The 19,329-nt window shown below is 30.1% G+C and overlaps 1 protein-coding gene across 1 annotated transcript in view; it reads left to right on the forward strand.

Moving 5' to 3' along the window:
* Positions 1-7,553: 7,553 nt before the first annotated feature.
* LOC135957371 (F-actin-monooxygenase MICAL3) overlaps positions 7,554-19,329 on the forward strand; it is a 513,724-nt gene continuing 501,948 nt past the window's right edge. Inside the window, exons 1-2 of the mRNA XM_065508105.1 lie at positions 7,554-7,632; positions 7,700-7,765. The gene's annotated coding sequence lies outside the window, so the exon portion shown is untranslated. The remainder of the gene's footprint in view (positions 7,633-7,699; positions 7,766-19,329) is intronic.

Genomic DNA, 19,329 nt, shown 5'->3' on the forward strand with positions numbered 1-19,329 from the left:
GAACACCTACTTGGTCGCTTAGTGGGATGCGAGTGGGATATCTATCAAAATAAATATTTTGTAACTCAAAACATAAAATTTTTGACTTTTTTTGCAAAATCAAAAACTTTGTTGACTTTTTTTTTTCAAAATGGACCCTTTTTTAATCTTTTTTTTTAGGTCAAACAAAAGCTTAGATATTATCCTTGAAGACCCTTTTGGTCGCTTAGTGGGATGCGAGTGGGATATCTATCAAAATAAATATTTTTTAACTCAAGACTTACAATTTTTGACTTTTTTTTTTGCAAATACGATTTTTTTTCCAAATGGGCCCTTTTTTTAAAATTTTTTTTGTAGTCAAAAGAAAGCTTAGGTCCATTCCTTTAAGATATTTTTAGTCCCTTAGTGGGATGCGAGTAGGATATCTATCAAAATAAATATTTTGTAACGCAAGACATACAATTTTTTAATTTTTTTTTGCAAAATCAAAATTTTTTTCCAATATGGGCCCTTTTTTAATTTTTTTTTTTGCTCAAAAGAAAGCCTAGGTCCATTCCTTTAAGATATTTTTAGTCCCTTAGTGGGATGCGAGTGGGATATCAGTGTATACAGTGTATATAGCAAATGAGCAATAATACTGTAGTATAAAAAAGAAACAAAAAATGAGCAACAGATAATTTCCAGAAAGGACATTTAGAATCATAACTAGTACTGAACTTATTAATATTGACAAATAAGTCTCCAAACTAACATAATGCATTCTGGTTATTAGTGATATGGTTGTCAATCTTAACCAAATCAGAAACCAAGAGAGAGCGGGTTTTTAAAGTCCTAAAGTAAGCCTAAAGTAGTAATGATCGGTCCATAATTAGTCATAGCTCCCATATAAGATACGCTTCCGAAAATCACTTTAAAGTGCATAAATCTGTTAAAAATGATGGTATACATACAAAATTCATGATAAAATTTTATTATGATCGGTCCATAATTAGTCATAGCTCCCATATAAGACACGCTTCCGAAAATCACTTTAAAGTGCATAAATCTGTTAAAAATGATGGTATACATACAAAATTCATGATAAATAACTTTCATATAGAAACAAACCACACGAATTAATTTCATGGTGATCGGTCCATAATTGGATTTGTAATCCAGTTATTGAGCAAAAAAGGTGAAAAATTGGTAAAAAAAAAAATTAAAAAATGGGAATTGTTTCGATTTTTAAGGCACTGGATGCACCTTTTTCGGGTAGGTATGTTCCGTACTTTTTTTCTACTATTCAATATCTACAACTTTCCTTCAGCCACAAAAGAGATATTCCGTACGGTATACGAGATATAACCGTGCTAAAATATAGAAAAAGTGATAAAAATCCACCTTGAAGAAAAAAAATTAGTATGGCCATTAAATTTTTACGGCAGCCAACTTGACAAAACTAATGATGCAGAAGTTCTTATTTTTGGGGCTACTTTCACGTGCAATTGTCAGAATTGAGTCCCAAAATCATGTGTTGTACTGTGTAATAACATTCGTGTACTTAGAAATAAGATCATGCGACTCCACCTCCTCGACACGAAGGACGATCATTGCGATAAACCTTATAACCATGAATTCCTACCGTACGGTTAGAAATCTGATCATTAAGTCTCGTCTCAGCGATCGCAAATACATCAAACAAATCACAGTCAACTATAGATTTGAGTTCATCAAGTTTAAAAGAATTCGTGTTAGGCAATAAACTGCGACAATTCAAATGACCAACTTTAAATTGATTCCTATATGGAAGTAGGACATTATTCAAGTACACATTATCACTAACTATCGGACCAAGGTTATCTCTAGAAGACATCAAAACAAAAAGATAAATCAACAGTGGGGAGCACAGAGAAGCATATAAAATGAAATATAAAAAAACTTATAATTAATGAACAATTCATAAAACAAATCATTTAAATTCAACATATTTACAGCTAATCATAATATTCAGAATACTTGATAATATATAATTAAATTTGCCATTAGCTAATAGCTAATGGCAAATTTAACTATATTTTATCAAGAAAAAAAATGATATATAACTAAATAAACTAATAGATATAAATTATATACACTGAACAATAATATTTTTTAAATATGGTTAAATATATGTATATATATTCAGTGTATATAGCAAATGAGCAATAATACTGTAGTATAAAAAAAGAAACAAAAAATGAGCAACAGATAATTTCCAGAAAGGACATTTAGAATCATAACTAGTACTGAACTTATTAATATTGACAAATAAGTCTCCAAACTAACATAATTAGGTAAATTAAATCAGTATAGAAGCCATATTACAAATTAGATAAGTCAAACACCAGTCACAAATGAAAAGAAATAATGATATAAGGGCAAAAATAGAAACATGTTTAAAAACTATCTTTTAACAAATCATTGCATCCAACAGCATCAACAACAACATCTTTACCATCCAACAAAGTGACTTTAGCCTTGGGCTTATCTCCATCCAAAATTCTAAATTTCAAAATAGTTTTTTTGGCAAGCAGCTTACGACAGGTGACATTAATTTTCCCAGCAGCAGGAGTGTAGTGGTCGTTTAAAAATACCCTTTTTTCAATACGCATACCTTGAATGTTGCCATCCGTAGCAGAAGTTTCAGCATTGACATTTGCATTCTGGTTATTAGTGATATGGTTGTCAATCTTAACCAAATCAGAAACCAAGAGAGAGCGGGTTTTTAAAGTCCTAAAGTAAGCCTTAATAATTTCATCACGAACAGTAACACTGTTGAATTTTACAATCACAAATGTCCCTTTATTGATATAGCATGTATGATTGATATCATGTAGATTTATAGGCACATTATAAAAGGTAGCCAACTCAACAACAACAGCAGCAAGATCAGTAAGGCCAATAGGTAGACCACGAATAATTAAATCTGACCGATTAAATTTTCTATGTAAGGCATTATTTTCAGTCTCAAGTTGTGCAATTTTAGAGGAAGTAGACGAATCTATGTGTCTAATAAGCTTATTGCAATCAGACACATCTGATTTTAGATCACTGATACAAGTAGAAATTTCACGCTTAAATTCTGCAACTATATCTTTAAGAGTCTGTTTGAGATCGCTACTATCTTCTTCACCCTTACGAATAAATTCGGTAAAATTGTTGTTTAATGTGGTAATTTGATCACGCATCAAGTTGACAGCAGCATGTGGGGTTTTCTTACAAGATGTGCAGATATATGATAAATTCTTAAAATTCTCCATGGCTTTTAACTCATTATCCGATATATTTTCACATGAAGAATGGTACCATATCTGTCAGACATCACACTGGGCACCAGACTGCCCACGAGAAAATCCAGTTTGGCATGTACCACACAGCTCTTTCTTACCAACAGGCCTTTTTCAAGACTTTTTCACAAATGCAAAAACCACCAACAGCAGCAACAACAAATCAACATCAGCAATAATAAAAAAACAGCAAAAGGCAGGCAGAAGATTGGTACGGAAATTTGTAAGTAAGTAAGAAATTAACAATAATTTCAGTAAAATAAACTTTAACTACAGTTTATATGCACAGCAGAAATTTAGTTTATTGAGTTTACAATAAAAAATAGCAAATTAAAAAAATAATTATGACAGCGGTTGCAAAACACGTTTACTTAGGTATTACAGAGTTGCCAGATGTTAATAAATAATATGTTTTATAATAGATGTTTTTCTATTATGGATCAATATAAGATTTTTTTTTCTTATTTCAAGTTATCTTACTCTAATTTTGAAGTTTAAGAATTAACTACTTGATTTAACTTCTCACTTCTTCTTAAAACAAGATTTTCTTACTTAATTCAAGAATTTCGTTCTTGTTTTAACCCATTTCTCGCCGCATCAAGTTCCCGTTGACCGATTTTCCTAAAATTTTATATTGGACCTTTTTTTAATGCTAACGCTAACACCTATTTGCCTCTAACACTTATACGGTAGTTTGATATTACATTGTCAAAATACGCAAAATATCATTTTGAAAGCTTCACAATTTCCAGAAAACTCAGGATCACGCGAGCTTCAAGTCCAATTTCTATGCAATACTGTTCCTGAGAACCAGCATAAGGCATGTAGCAAAACATATATCCATCTTATGAAGCCAGAACCCACAATTTTTAAGCCGAAACGAATGGGCTTATTTCTAATATACATTTTGCTCCAATGCCTTCCAAAATATGGCAGCATTTATTCGTCAATTGACAAATGCTCACTAAAAACTCCTAATTGCATAAAATGTTTGTTTTATTCACCAACTATTATTAGTACTGATATGCATAAATTTTTTCATCCACCGAAATTCAAAAATTGTCAAGGCTTTTAGCACAATTAGAACACCTAGATTTACCCAGCAGTTTGAAAAGTGCCAATTGGAAACCTTTCACTAGCTATATTACTACTTGTACAACACACTAGTTCGCTGTGGCTTGTAAAATGGTAGTTAAATGGTTATCATTTGCACTACATTTCTCCAGCATATTCAGTAATAAACAATAGTCAGATATTTGTCATAATTTTTTGAAAATAAGTTCAAGAAAAATAAAATCTTCTAAAACATACCACTTCGATGGCCACATGTAATGCTGAATGTGGCTGTTTGTGTTTTCATTCTCAGTGATGATGTAGAAAATGCAAAAATAGAGAGTAGACTCACATGTTATTCTTAATAGCAATTAGGGAGCAGTACAAATAAGAGCTCAGTGGTTTAGTGGTTAGAGCATTTGACTAGAAAACGAGAGGTTATGTGTTTATTTTTATTTTTTAGTTTTTTCTCAAATGCTGGATTATTTTTACTATTGAATTTAATAGTGAAGTGTTATGCAGAATGTGCCAATCGGCCACTTGCAATGACATCCCCGTGTTAAATTCATCAGTCAATAACGTTGCGAGTGGGTTGAAAATTCACTAGTAGTAGTTCTTAGTGGCCAACGAATTTGACGTAGCGGAACTAGTGCAGTGAACTGCAGGGTAGCTACTAACTCCAATACATACTCATTCGTATTCATCAGTATTAGTTCCATAATTTCTTCATCAAAAAATAAGTGAAACAGCTCCAAAGCCGACTTTCTCATGAACTGTTCAAATAAACCGTTATCATAGCAATAATATACATAAGTTGCTTTTGCTTTTGATGATAAAAATATATGTAAACGCATGTACATAAACCATACTAAAAGCATTCGTTTTTCGCCAATGGTAATTATAATCACCACAATATTAATCATTAAATTTTAGATTATATATGTACATTAATTGTCGTGAATATGGCTCAAAAGAGTAAAGTAAACATTTAATTTTATAAATACAAACATAATTGTTAGATTATAGAGGATCTTGGTTACTTTATTTCTATGTATTTTGTTGACCTTTATTTGCTAATTTCTAAAATCCCCAATATAAATAGTTTATGTTGCTAAAGGAACTAAAATAATGAAATAAGATCCTATATAATGGATAAACAAAATTATATCGAATAAAAAACTTTTTATTTGTCAGTTATGAATAGTAAAAGTGATGGTAATTATAATCACCTGTCGGCGAAAAATGGGTTAAGAAAACTTCCGCTTGATTTTTGTAATCAATCCCGTTTATACTTATTCTAAGTACAAATGAGTATGAATCGCACTTAAATTTTTAAATACAATTCTGGCTAAAATTGAGTAAAATAAACTTAAATTTAGAAGTGCTTTTTTCTTTCTATGTATGTAAAATTATGAACCGATTTCAGTCAGTTTCAATAGACCAAATTTCATCGCAATATCTTGAAAATTGCGACTTGCACTTTGCGCCAGTCATATGAACAGGTAAAATAACAATAGAAAAAAATGTAGGAGTAATTTTATTCAAATGAATGTTCAACAAACAGCTCAACAAGTATATATGGGCTTAAAGACGACACTTTTGGTTTTCTTCTGGTAGTTAAATTTATTTAACACCTTTTGGCCCTCAGGACTTCTATTCCACTGAAATTAAAATTTGACTAAAATAGTCAAAGAAAAAATTGAATAACACAGCAGGTATAAACGGTTCAATAACACATCATACTAGTTCTTAAAGACTATTATCCCACTAACATAACAAAAAAACCATCCAATTATCAATAATAGTTTGCTAGTAATGATAATTTACTGCTGATAAAATTTACAAAAATCACATTTTTTATAAAATAACATAAAATATTTGACTTTAAGTGATGGTAATTATAATCACCTGTCGGCGAAAAATGGGTTAAGAAAACTTCCGCTTGATTTTTGTAATCAATCTCGTTTATACTTATTCTAAGTACAAATGAGTATGAATCGCACTTAAATTTTTAAATACAATTCTGGCTAAAATTGAGTAAAATAAACTTAAATTTAGAAGTGCTTTTTTCTTTCTGTGTAGGTGAAATTATGAACCGATTTCAGTCAGTTTCAATAGACCAAATTTCATCGCAATATCTTGAAAATTGCGACTTGTACTTTGCGCCAGTCATATGAACAGGTAAAATAACAATAGAAAAAAATGTAGGAGTAATTTTATTCAAATGAATGTTCAACAAACAGCTCAACAAGTATATATGGGCTTAAAGACGACACTTTTGGTTTTCTTCTGGTAGTTAAATTTATTTAACACCTTTTGACCCTCAGGACTTCTATTCCACTGAAATTAAAATTTGACTAAAATAGTCAAAGAAAAAATTGAATAACACAGCAGGTATAAACGGTTCAATAACACATCATACTAGTTCTTAAAGACTATTATCCCACTAACATAACAAAAAAACCATCCAATTATCAATAATAGTTTGCTAGTAATGATAATTTACTGCTGATAAAATTTACAAAAATCACATTTTTTATAAAATAACATAAAATATTTGACTTTAACGTCCACAATTAACAATATTTTTATCTAATTTTTTGGCTACCTTAGTATCAATATGTTTACTGTTGTCTCAAATATACAAATCATAACATAAAGTCTTGAAAATTCACAATATCATGTAGAATTTTACTGTCGATCTAGTTGGATACTTAGTTTTTTTAAAATTAATTTTTGTCTCTTTGGCCAGGTTTTCTGATTAAATGCCCCTAATTGCTCGGACACCTAACTTTAACTTTTACAAAGATAATTCTGTATAAATTTCGATTTTGTAGGGATAACCAAATGCGGAATATATGGTACCGTTAAACATGCTCTATATAAACTTTAGAAACATTTAGGGCACATTACTATTGCATTGCATTTCTGTTGAATCACCACCTCGCGAACGCACAGGCATAAATGTGGGTGTTTATCTTCGTGTGTTAAAAAAATGTATAATTTAAATTAAAATTTGTTTATATTAATACGAAATACGAAAAAAAAAACTAAAAAAGAGAACATATTGTAGAAATTATATGCTCATTTTACTCAGAAATTCTTACGCACATCTCTTTTTTCTAATTTCCAATAAGAATAAAAACAGAATCTTGCTTGATATGAGCACAATTGGATTCTATACATAGAATGATGAGTTGTTTCGATGGTGCTATTTTGAAATTCTTCAGTTGGTTGGCACTTTTTATATCTTATGGTTACGGTCAGAATTTAGTCTTGTTTCCGCGTCTATATTGTGAGTTGATATACATACGTACATACTTCTGATGTATTTAATGTTTTTTTTTATTTTTTATTTAAAGATATCTAATTTTTTTAATACAAAGAACACATAATTTATCTACAAGTGAAACTGATTTAAATAAAAAGTAAGTGATTTTTTAGTATTTCTCCCATTTTGTAGTCCCTGTTATTACATGCATTAAACATATAAAATATATCTATTTATAAAATAATTTTTAAGGTTAATTTGGATAACAGACACTAAACTAAGTTAATTGTTTATTAAGATTTAGTTGTTATGTGCTAAATTCCCAATTTAATTATTTATAAATTCACTTAAATTGATTCTTGGGGGATAATCTAGGTTCTATGCACATTTCACTAGTTGCTTCGGCCAGATCATCCGGAAACCTTTTCCCAAAGGCATTAGAAAAATATTACACAAATAAAACTATAGAGTGAATGAGAATTACGGACACTCAAGCTTTATTTGTAGAAATATCAAAGCTTAACTAAATAAAACTCAATTCACAATCTTGTACAAATGGTCTTGCATCATTTTTTATGCATTGTATTTTTACTTTACACTAACAAAATATACAGAAATATACACACCATTTCATAAATTTGCAAGATTGTGAATTGGACTAGTGATTTTATGTTTTCTTAAAGTCCATACTACAATTGGTTGATTTTTGTTTTTTATAATTATTCAATAAAAATTCTTAAGAACAAATATCGAAATTTGTTTCGAATTCATCATTCTCATTTCTGAGCGCTTTACAATGCTAAAATGTTTCAGATAGATTTATTTTTTGTACTAAAATGTCTGTTTTCTGGAGTGATGTATTTATTGTTGTCATACATGTCAAAACAAAAACTTATGTTCTTACTGTATTTGGTTGGCCAGTATTCTGTCAAAATTTTGCGAATATTCGGCTCGGTCTAACAATCCGTTTTCGGTCCGACTCTAGTTCCTAAACTTATTTCATTAATAAAAATTTAGTTTAATGTTATCTAAATACATTAAAGTGACAATCAGTTGTATGGAATATTGTGACACTAGGCCTAAAAGTTAAGTGCTGAAAATTTGAGCCTAATCGGACAACGATTTCTGGACGCGCATCGAGGTCAAATTTCAGATATATGAACAATTTTACTATTTATATGAAATAAAAAGGTGAAACTTCTTAACTTTGTGCACTGTGTTCTAGAAAAGTGTAGATTTATTTATATTAATGAATATTACATAAAAAATGACCCAAAAACTGTATTATCGACCAAATTCGGAAAAAATTCAATTTTTTTAGTTTTTGGTACTAAATAAATACTTTTGCAATTGAATGCAAAAGAATCGAAATGTGTATACAATTATCGTTGTAATGAGATATAAATGACAAAATTTGTTTAAAAAATGTTAAAGTTATTACAAATTCGCCAGACAATTTACGTGTCTCAGGCCACTTGAACAAGAAATTTAGGAAAAAAATTAACATATTTCGAGAAAAATTAAAATAAAAGCTAATTTTTATTTAAAATATATCCGTATTTGCTTCCCAGCAAAAACTTTTCTTACAAATAAGCCGAAAAAAAAGGGGAATTTGACGATTCAACTACTTATTTTTCTACTGTAAAAGTCATTATTTTTGTTCGCGATGTCCCAAAAGTAATCCTTTATATTTTGGCCAGAAATAAGTTGTTTTGTTGGTAGAGTTATTTATAGAATTTTTATTTACACAAAAAAATAAAAATAAAAAAAAAATAAGTCGCAGACCCGATTCGAACCTGCAACCTTCTGTTTGGTAGTCTGCCGTTGTGATCACTACACCACTGCTTAGTTATTTCATTGTACATCAAATAATGGTTTTCACACAGTAATGCAATATTCTTTTCTGTTTTTTTAAAAATAAACATGCAATAAAAAACATGGGCAAATTGAGAAAAGTAACAGTTTTTTGTTTTGTTTGTTTATTTTGTTTTTTTTAGACTTTACAACTTAAAAAGTAAGTTATTAAAAAAGACATTATTAAAAAGACATTGTAGCCTTTGTAAGCGAAGTTTTTGCTGGGTTGTGTATGTATTTTTGTCTTCGTAGGATACGGTTAACCTATTCGCAGGCATGGCCAAAAAAAATTATATTTTTTAACGACTGAGATCATAACAGGGAATAAAAATATGAAAAAAATACATTGGGGTCTTACAACAACAGTGCAAAAATGGATTTTAACCTTTAAGAGCACTTGGGGTCAAAATGGCTGTGGTTTTCGTATTTCACAAGTAAATACGGATATATTTTAAATAAAAATTAGCTTTTATTTTAATTTTTCTCGAAATATGTTAATTTTTTTTCCTAAATTTCTTGTTCAAGTGGCCTGAGACACGTTAATGGTCTGGCGAATTTGTAATAACTTTAACATTTTTTACCAAATCGGCTGTCACTCTAATATACATATATAAAATCAAGTAAGAAAGTATTGTCAATGCCGTGCACTAAGTATAAATGGAAATATTTATTGCACTAAAATATCAAAAACTTTCATTTTATTTCGGAGTGGGCTTAAATCTATTTTTTCAGAACCGAATTTATTATTCAGCCCGATCTCCAACAAACCAAAACTTTTAAATTTTAATCAATGGAAAGATTTTTGAATTTTCATTATCTTAAAAAATCAAATAATTTGTGGTGTTGAGACCTCTGTATGTCTATATGAAACATTTTTCTGTTGAATTTTATATGGTTACCAGTGTTGCCGTTTTGGTTATTTATAACCAAAATTGGTTATTTTTATTCCTGATGTGTAGATGTGTATTTATTTTTCATTTTGGTTACTTTTTTAAAAACATTTTGTTATAGACTGATTTTTCAATATACGATCCTAACGAGATCGTATATTTAGTCTAAGACTAAAAATGTGTTAATATTGTTGTAGGTGTATAATTTTACGTGAGAGTTTTCATAAACAAATTATATCTATCGTGATTGGCAATTCAAGCTCTTTGAAATTATAGCAAAAGATTTGAGAACGAATTATTTTTTTTAAAAGATATTTACGATTTTTGTGATTTAGGAATGTAAATGAGTTCCCAATATTGGTTTAATTACACAGCGGAATTGACATATTGGTGCCGTTAAACATGTTTTTTCCAGTCTGCTCGCGTTTTCGAAATATCGCCGTTTTTATATTCACATTACATATCCGATTTTTTGGCCTTTTTCCTCTAAATTTTGGGTACTATAACTTAGAATATGAAATTTTTTTAGCATGATACTGGCCTACGTAAATTCTCTGATCGATTCTTTAAATTCGGCTTGCCAGACGTACTGTTTTCAGCAGTACGCGTACTTTTTTTAGTTTTTGTACTTTTAACTGCATAACCCCTAAAGAAGTACGCAAATGTGCTTCTTTTTGTACTTTTTTTCTACCTTTTGTATTTTCACCATAATTTTATAGAGGTAAATATGTCAGTTAAACGACAAATTTGAACAACAGCAGGATGAAAATGGGGTTTTTAACCGAACGTATATGTAGCGGTTGCAATAATCAGCAAGAGATTTGTCTTTTTAAAAAACGCGCAGCAGAATTTTTATCGAATATAAGTACTTATATAAAAGGTCGTTTCAATTTAGAAAATAATAAGTTTTGAAAAACTTTAAATTTTTCATCTTAATTCAAACATTTCTTTTCATGAATTTGTGGAAATAATTACATTATTTTCAATCAAAAATATTGATTTAGATCAACTTTTTGACGAATTTATATCATTGAAAACATTTGCTGAAAACTTTGAAAAAGAAAAATCTGCAGAACAAAAATTGAAAGAATTCCTAAATAGTGAATCATTTCCTAATTTTGAAAAGATTTGTTGCTTCGTCTTTTCAATTCCTCATTCTATTGCAGCCTGTGAACGAATTTTTAGTTTAGTGTTTAATTTTTGGAGGAAGGAACGAAATAAACTTTTAATAAAAACTTTGGAAAGCGAGTTAATAATAAAAACAAACTTTGAACACAGTTATACTGAGTTTTTTAATTTTTTAAAAACCGAAAAAGGTAAAAATGAAATTGTAAATCAAATACAAAAATGTGATAAATATTTATAATTTATTTAAATGTATCAGTAAATTTTAAAGTCAATACCCTGCAGTCAATACCCTGTCAACAGTACTAGTTCAAATGTCTCCAATCTTTCATTTCTGTGTCAATATAAAAAGTACAGAGACAAAAGATGTGGTGTATATCTAGTGACATTGTCAACAACCTGTCAATATTCCTTAAGAAAATGTCTATAGTTAAACTGTATTGACTCGCGCTTGACTTGGTCAACAGCATTGACGACTAATTGTACACCATACAATGTCTCTGGTGTTGACATTATTTATGTTTGATTATTTATGTGTAAAAATTCTAATGCGCAATAGCTCTCTCTTTTTCAGTATTAAAAAGCCGGTTGACTAAAAAACAGCGTGTGCGTGGTTTTATTAATATTTGGAAAATGTTAGTTTAATCATTAAAATTATTATTATTTTGTTTAAGAATATAAAAAGTATACCATTAAAATTATATTTCTTAAATTAATTTTGAAGTATTAAGCAATAAAAATTTGTTTTTGAGTTTTTATTCAGTTAAATTAAAAATCCAATAATACTATCATAATATACATACATTGTTTTTAGTCTAGTCTGATTTAAAATCATAGATTTAAAATCACAAAAACTGATATAAATTAAATTTTAAGTTACATAATTTTTTTATATTAAATACAAATAGTTATGATCTCTTTTTTATGTTCTTCATTGTTACTGTTGTGAACTATTTTTTGTTAGTTTTTTTATTGAATTAAATACATTTTGAAAATAAACAATGTACTTCTTTTTCCTCAATTGTACTGCTTTTTCAACTTCGATGTACGTTTTTTGACAATTTCAAATCTGGCAAGCCTACTTTAAATTGAATAAGATTAAAAATATGTGAACAAGAAAGTTTAAATATAATATTTGGTTAGCTAGCTTCAACCTTAGCTATTTGTTTAGATTTTATTAAAAATACTCTAATAAAAATTACCAATTACCATATGTCACAGGCTGCATGCAGATATCTTTAAAATGAAAAATGTTCAGCAAAACCTCAGAAAAAGTGTAATATTTGAAAAGCTATGACCCCTTTCACACTAGGCAATTTAGTTGCGCAAATCTGTTGTCCAAGAAAAAAATATCATGTAAAATTTTCTTCTCCTTAACCAGACATTACCTCAGGCATCAACAAACACAAGATGTTCAAGTCAGATATTTCATGAAGTACATTGTAAAAAAATTAAAAGATTTACATTCAGTCAAAATAATTGTGTAAAATAGAAAAATAAAAAAAAATAAAATATATATTTACTTAAAATTTTTTTCTGAATATTTTCATAATATTGTAAAAGGTGAAATCTTCACATACAATTTATCTTGAAGTATAAAAACATGACGTTTCCAATAAATTAGTTTTGGTTACTTTTTTAGCATTTTGGTTATTTTTTTAAACTAACTTGGTTACAAAAATTTTGAGGTTGTGGCAACACTGGTGGTTACCAACATATTTAGATATTTATGCTCGTTAAAGTGATTTTCAGAAGAGAGTCTTATATTGAAGTAATGAGCAATAATGGACCGCCATCAAAGTCGTGTTGAACTTTATGTTGATACTAGGATACCAATCCCGGGATTTTCGGGAGCGGGATTTCCCGAGTCTAGGGATTTGTGAAAAAAAAATTTTTCGGGATTAGCAAATACCGGAAAATTATGAGAATTTTTTATTTTAAGGAAGATTTTTGAAGCTCCCAAAATACGTAGAAAGCTAAATTTCAGCATACTTTGCATTGACAGACTTTTACACAAGTTTATTAATAAATTCGCGTTGACTATAAACGATTTTTTTCGTCAGCTCTATACATCAACCCTCTGTTAGTCGCAATCATTTTCAATCGAAACTAGTCGCAATGTATCAAATTGATATCAATAAAAAAACGGCGCGTTTGAAAATAATCTCTTCACTTTTTATTTTGAAAACATAAAAACAATATTATTTTCGAAGTATTTAAAAGGGTAATAAAAATAAAATTGGTGTAAAAATATATTTCTATCAAAAATAGCTTAAAATTTAAAAAAAATTTACAATAAAATTTTTTTTGCCTGTATCAACCAGATCAGTTGCGACTAACGGAGGGCTAAATAAGATGAATATAAAACCAGTACGAGTATTATATTCGGCTGTGCCGAACCTTGTATACCCACCATCAATATATAGTTTTGGCCTTCTGACCTATATCGAAATTTATGTTAATATTAAAAATTAATTATTGACAATAAACTATTTTTCTGATATAGGGGTAAATTATGAATGTTCAAGTTATTCTCTGAAGTGGACTGGGGACAAATGTAGACCGATTTCCCCAATACTTTACAGTATAATTTCAGAGTACTTATTTTGTGCAAAATTTGATAAGGATTGCCGCATAATCAAGATATTTGTGGCTGCTCAAACAATATTCTGGGGGACAATTGTATGGGGCTAGGGGAAATCATGGAATATTTTCAATACCAAACAAATCTTAACAGAAACAAATCAACAGAGTGTATTTGTAGATAATTTTATCTAGCTGGCTCCTTTCGTTTGTGCCCTATCGTGTTTTAAACAGACAGACGGAAATTTTTTGTTATACAAAAACATTACTTTTAATTTTTAATATTAATATAAATAAACATTTTTTTTTAAAGAGAAGTAACACTCAGGCAATTAATATTATGGCAATATATATTGTTACTTTCTTTGGAAAGGGGATAGAGTGTAGAAGAAAAGGTGGTGAAAGGATGAGATAGGCTTTTAATTGACAACTCTGCAATTGCGCGTTATGTTTGATATTAGTGCAGGTTGCAGCGCCTCTGGTGGTGAGATGGCACAGTAGTCAATCCAACAACCTTTATTTATTTATTTTACTTCGGTGGAGTTTTAATGTTATACCACCGAAGGAGGGCGCTGTGATAAATATTAGTTATTAGTAAACTATAAATATTAGTTATTGGGAATCGAACGCATGCCGCAAATACCATATCATGCTTAATGATCAAACACGCTAACCAATTAAGCCACAACACCCTCACATTTCGACATAAATTGTGCAGTCTTGTAAATAAATAGTTTTTATTGTTGAATTTGATGTTTTTGACGTTTAACTAAAATCCCGGGATTTACATTTCAAAAATCCCGAATCCCGGACGTCCGATTTTTTTTAAATATCAGCTATAATTGGGAAAAATTTTGAATAAAAAAACTTGCTAACAGTTATCTCGTCCCTAAAAATGTAAGACTCATTTAAATTTGTAACATGTACAAAGTGCCGAATTACCAATTTAAAAAAAAAAATAGTTTTGACTATAAAATTCTAAGGGCCTGCTACACGTTCAATATAGTATATTGTGATATTTGGATCGCGATCTGGATTTCAGAATATCAGGCTATCAATACTGCATGCTACACGTTCAATAAATATCGCGATACTGGATCGCGGTCAATATATATTGAACGTGAACGATCCTCGAAAATACAAAAAATGTTTATTATTACACGGTAAATAGCGTCACAGTGGGCACTTATATAAAAAAACTAATTTTTGAACACATTTTCCCCGTTTTAGGAAGTTCGGTATTTGATAATAAAAATGGCAAAAAAATATAATGCCATTCAGTAATGCCATTTCATCTGATGAAATGAAAATATGAATGTTTTCGATACATTTAATGAATTTTTTATACTTAAAAAAAACTCTAAACTTTTTTGAAGCAAAATGTTTTGAAATGATAATTTTTAATTGCTGATAGAGAAATGATGAACTTAATGCCAGTTTTTTTTCGATGAAGTTAGTCGATAACTTTTAATGTTATTTCTATAACAAATTTGACAAACAAATTTTTGCACAGACAAAAAATATATCTTTATTAAAAACTTTGATAATATGCACTTTAGAGTGGTCCAAAAATTTATTTTTTTGTTTTTCAGATTGGCCACCCCATAAATTTGTAACATGTATCTATAGCAATAACATTGTAAAATTTCAGTTGGCTGGCTTTACCGGAAGAGGGTGCTCGATCGAGTGCTGTTTTAAAAAGTTTTGAGAAAAATGTTTGATTTTTATTTTTAAATGCTTTTATTTACCTCTCCTTATCTATTTGTTTTTATGTTTGTACCGGATTCTACTGATCGAATTTTCTCTACCTTCCCGACTAGATAGACAATGGCAATGCATTATTCAATAATTTTTTACACGATTTGATTTTTTCTAGTAGTTAACCTAAAAGCATATTTTCAAAAATTGTTCGATATTCTTGTTTTATTAAGGGTCAAACTAGTGAATCACAGCAATAAAATGAGTTCATCAACTCGAAATTTTTCTACTTGGATGTCGGGATCTTCAGTCATTAGTAAGGATTAACCAACTTCCAACTCTTCGGCAAGTTCTACTTCGGTATCACCACACATTAAATGAATCAAGGAATGTGAAAGATTCTGTGCATCAAGAAGTCGTAGAAGTGTGGAGCAAATTTGGTATTCCAACCAGGCAAACAAATCACTGCGTTGAAAAACTTATAAACATTCAGAAGAACTGGCTGCTTTTAAAATAAAATAAAACAAGAGATTCTCAAGCTCAGAAAAATAGAGAGCATTTGTTTAAGGAAGAGCTAGACAAACTTTTCGATATCGCCCACGCAAACGCCATGGATCAAGCGAGCGTAAGATGATCATGACATCGATTGACAAGAAGTTAGAAAAGACCAAAGAACCTAGTCTCAAACGAAAACTAAGATCTGAAGAATTAAGAAAAAATGCCGCTGAACATAATGCTTTAATCTCAGTAGTGTCAAGCCAAGTAATAGAACTTGATTTAAGCTGTTGTAGCACATCGAGTGCATGTACAAATTTGAAGGGTAAGCAAGATGATTTTGTGGTTGCCTTACCAAAAAAGACATAGGTTGCTACAAGTAAAAGTGTCGCATTACTAGCGCTCTGGATGGTAACAAAATAACCGACAGAAAAGCAGTGCGACAGATTATTCCATTGTCTGCCGCACTTGGTTGTCCTGCTTCACTCCCAATCTCTCGGAACACAATTCGACGTGCAAGAAAAATAGCAAGAACAGAATTCAATGCGAATATAAAAGAACTATTCGACCCAAAGTATCCACTTGTAATACATTGGGATTGGAAAATACTGCCTGATATAATAGGTAAAAAGAAAGTAGAACGCTGAAAATGCTCTCAGTTCTAGAAATCATGGACTCTTTCTTGCAATTACCTCCTGAGGCTTGGGATGACAATGTTGATTACCTTCAAGGCAAAAGTAGCAAACGAAATATGCGTTTGGTTAACGACACTGCGGAGAGTGGGGTGTAAAAATTCATGTCGCTGAACAGAAAAGAAAGATCATTTCTACTGAAACTTTCAAAATGATGTTAATAAAATTAGTTAAAATTTTAGTATTTCATTATTCATATTATTTTGTGTGTGTTTTAATACTATTGCTGAATAAAAAAAAATATTTTTATAAAATTCAAATATTTTAAGGTCGATGGCACTCCCTTTTATGTAAGATATGTTACTGAAATTTTGAATACATAATAAGAATGGTACGTGTAACAAAATTAGGGAGTGGCGTAACTTCTTCTTGAAAAATTGTTTTTCTATGTTAGCATCCCTCCCTAATGCACATAAATATTAATTTTAAAATAAAATATAACAAAATATGCATTTTCAATAAATTATGTAAAAATATGCAATTTTACAGAAAATGTGAGATTCCGATAGATAATTAGCCACCTTTGTATTTGGACGTTCGTGAAAAAACATGCATTTGCATATAAATCCGCCCCCTACTTATCACTATACGGAGTTACGGGTCACGAACGTGCGTTTTGATGTCCAAAGTATATAGAAAACAAAACTTTTCCTAGCATTTTTTTTGCGATTCGATATCAATTTTGTAGCTCTATGTTTAGTGCTATGTTTAGTGGATGGATTTCATCGAGTTGCAGTTTTCAAAATGATAGTTATAAACATGTGGTAATGTGAAATAGATGTCAACTTTGGTTGACAGTAGTGAAATGTAAAAATCTGCGAGATGGAACGGAATATTTAAAAGCGATTAATTTATTCTAAAATTGTATTAATGTAGGTCTCTAACCGGTATTTATACAATAAAATATGTCTATTGGTTTTTGTTTAATTGGCTTAAGTACCGGTCGCGAACTTACGATTTTTCCATATGTTTTTTTTTATTATTATCACCATGCATTTTCCCATAAATATCTTCAAATTTCCTTAACAAACAAGTAAGAAAGTATGGTCGGTCAGGTCCGAAACAAGTATATGAAAGTTATTTATGTTGAATTTTATGTTTATATCAAAATTTTTATGAGATTTATGAACGTTAAAGTGATTTACGGAAGCGGGTGTTATATGGGAGCTATGAATAATAAGTCCATAATTAATAATTTTTTATTTTAATTCTATAGGGGTAGCGAAGCGTAAAGGGTGAAGCAAAAAGAAGAATTTATGATACATTTTATGTAAAGGGTTTTCCGAAGTTTGATAGTTGATAGACACCATATTCTTGAAGTTTCATCTGGTGAATTGGCTTTACACAGTACACGTGTATGTGGTAAAATTGTTTTATTAAAACGGGTGTTCTGTTCATCAAAAAAACATATTATGCGATGGGGCCCATTTCTGGATGAATGACGATAACAATACTCATTAGATCCAAGAGTGTTCTTATTTGATGTGGATTTCGAGCTGGCTGCGTCAGCGGTCCACCGTCAATGGGGAGTGCAATATGTTGAAGATTACAAACTTATTTTGGCCTGAATTGGATGATAAGGACACCGACGTCATGTGGTTTGAACAGAATGGCGATACGTGCCACACATGAAACATTGGACATTCTTCACGCACGATTTGAGCGCATGGTCATCTCACATGGAGGTGATGTGAACTGGTTACCGAGATCGTGGGTTTTGTTCCCGTTAAACTTTTACTTGTGGGGTTTTCTGAAGTCGCAGGTCTATGCGAATAAGTCACAAACCACAACCCTTCTCAAAGACAACATAATCCATACCTCGTTCAAATTCAGCATGAATTATGCGCCAGAGTCGTGAATGTTATACGATGTTATATTCCAAACATAATTCAAATGAATAAAAAAAATTTGCGGATATTATCACACACGCTTTGTTCTATTTAAATTGAAAGATAATGATTTATAAACAATGCACCGTGGTTTAAAACCCTTTTTTTATGGAAATAATTCGGTATCTTGGGAACTATTGGATATATTGTTAAATTTGATATGGTTTGAGCTGAGGTGATTTCGAGTTGATTTACGTTTGTTCAGCTTTTTAGCGATAATGGGGGCCAGTGCGTAGTCCCTCAAAGTTGATCACCTCGGGTCTCATTTTTTTTTTTAAAAATTGCCAAAAATCCATTTATAATCCGAATGAGCTGAAATTATTTATTTTTGATTTATTTTTTTTAATTTTGCTCGATCTTTTTATGGTTTTTTAAAATTTGCTGGCATTTTTTTTAAATATCAGCATTGGCGATGAAATTCTAAATAAAATGGAAACAACTTGCTAACAGTTATCTGTTTCCTATAAAAAGTTATACGAATCCAAAGTTGGAACT

The sequence above is a fragment of the Calliphora vicina genome, chromosome 4 (genome assembly GCF_958450345.1).
Source record: "Calliphora vicina chromosome 4, idCalVici1.1, whole genome shotgun sequence".
NCBI lineage: Eukaryota > Metazoa > Arthropoda > Insecta > Diptera > Calliphoridae > Calliphora > Calliphora vicina.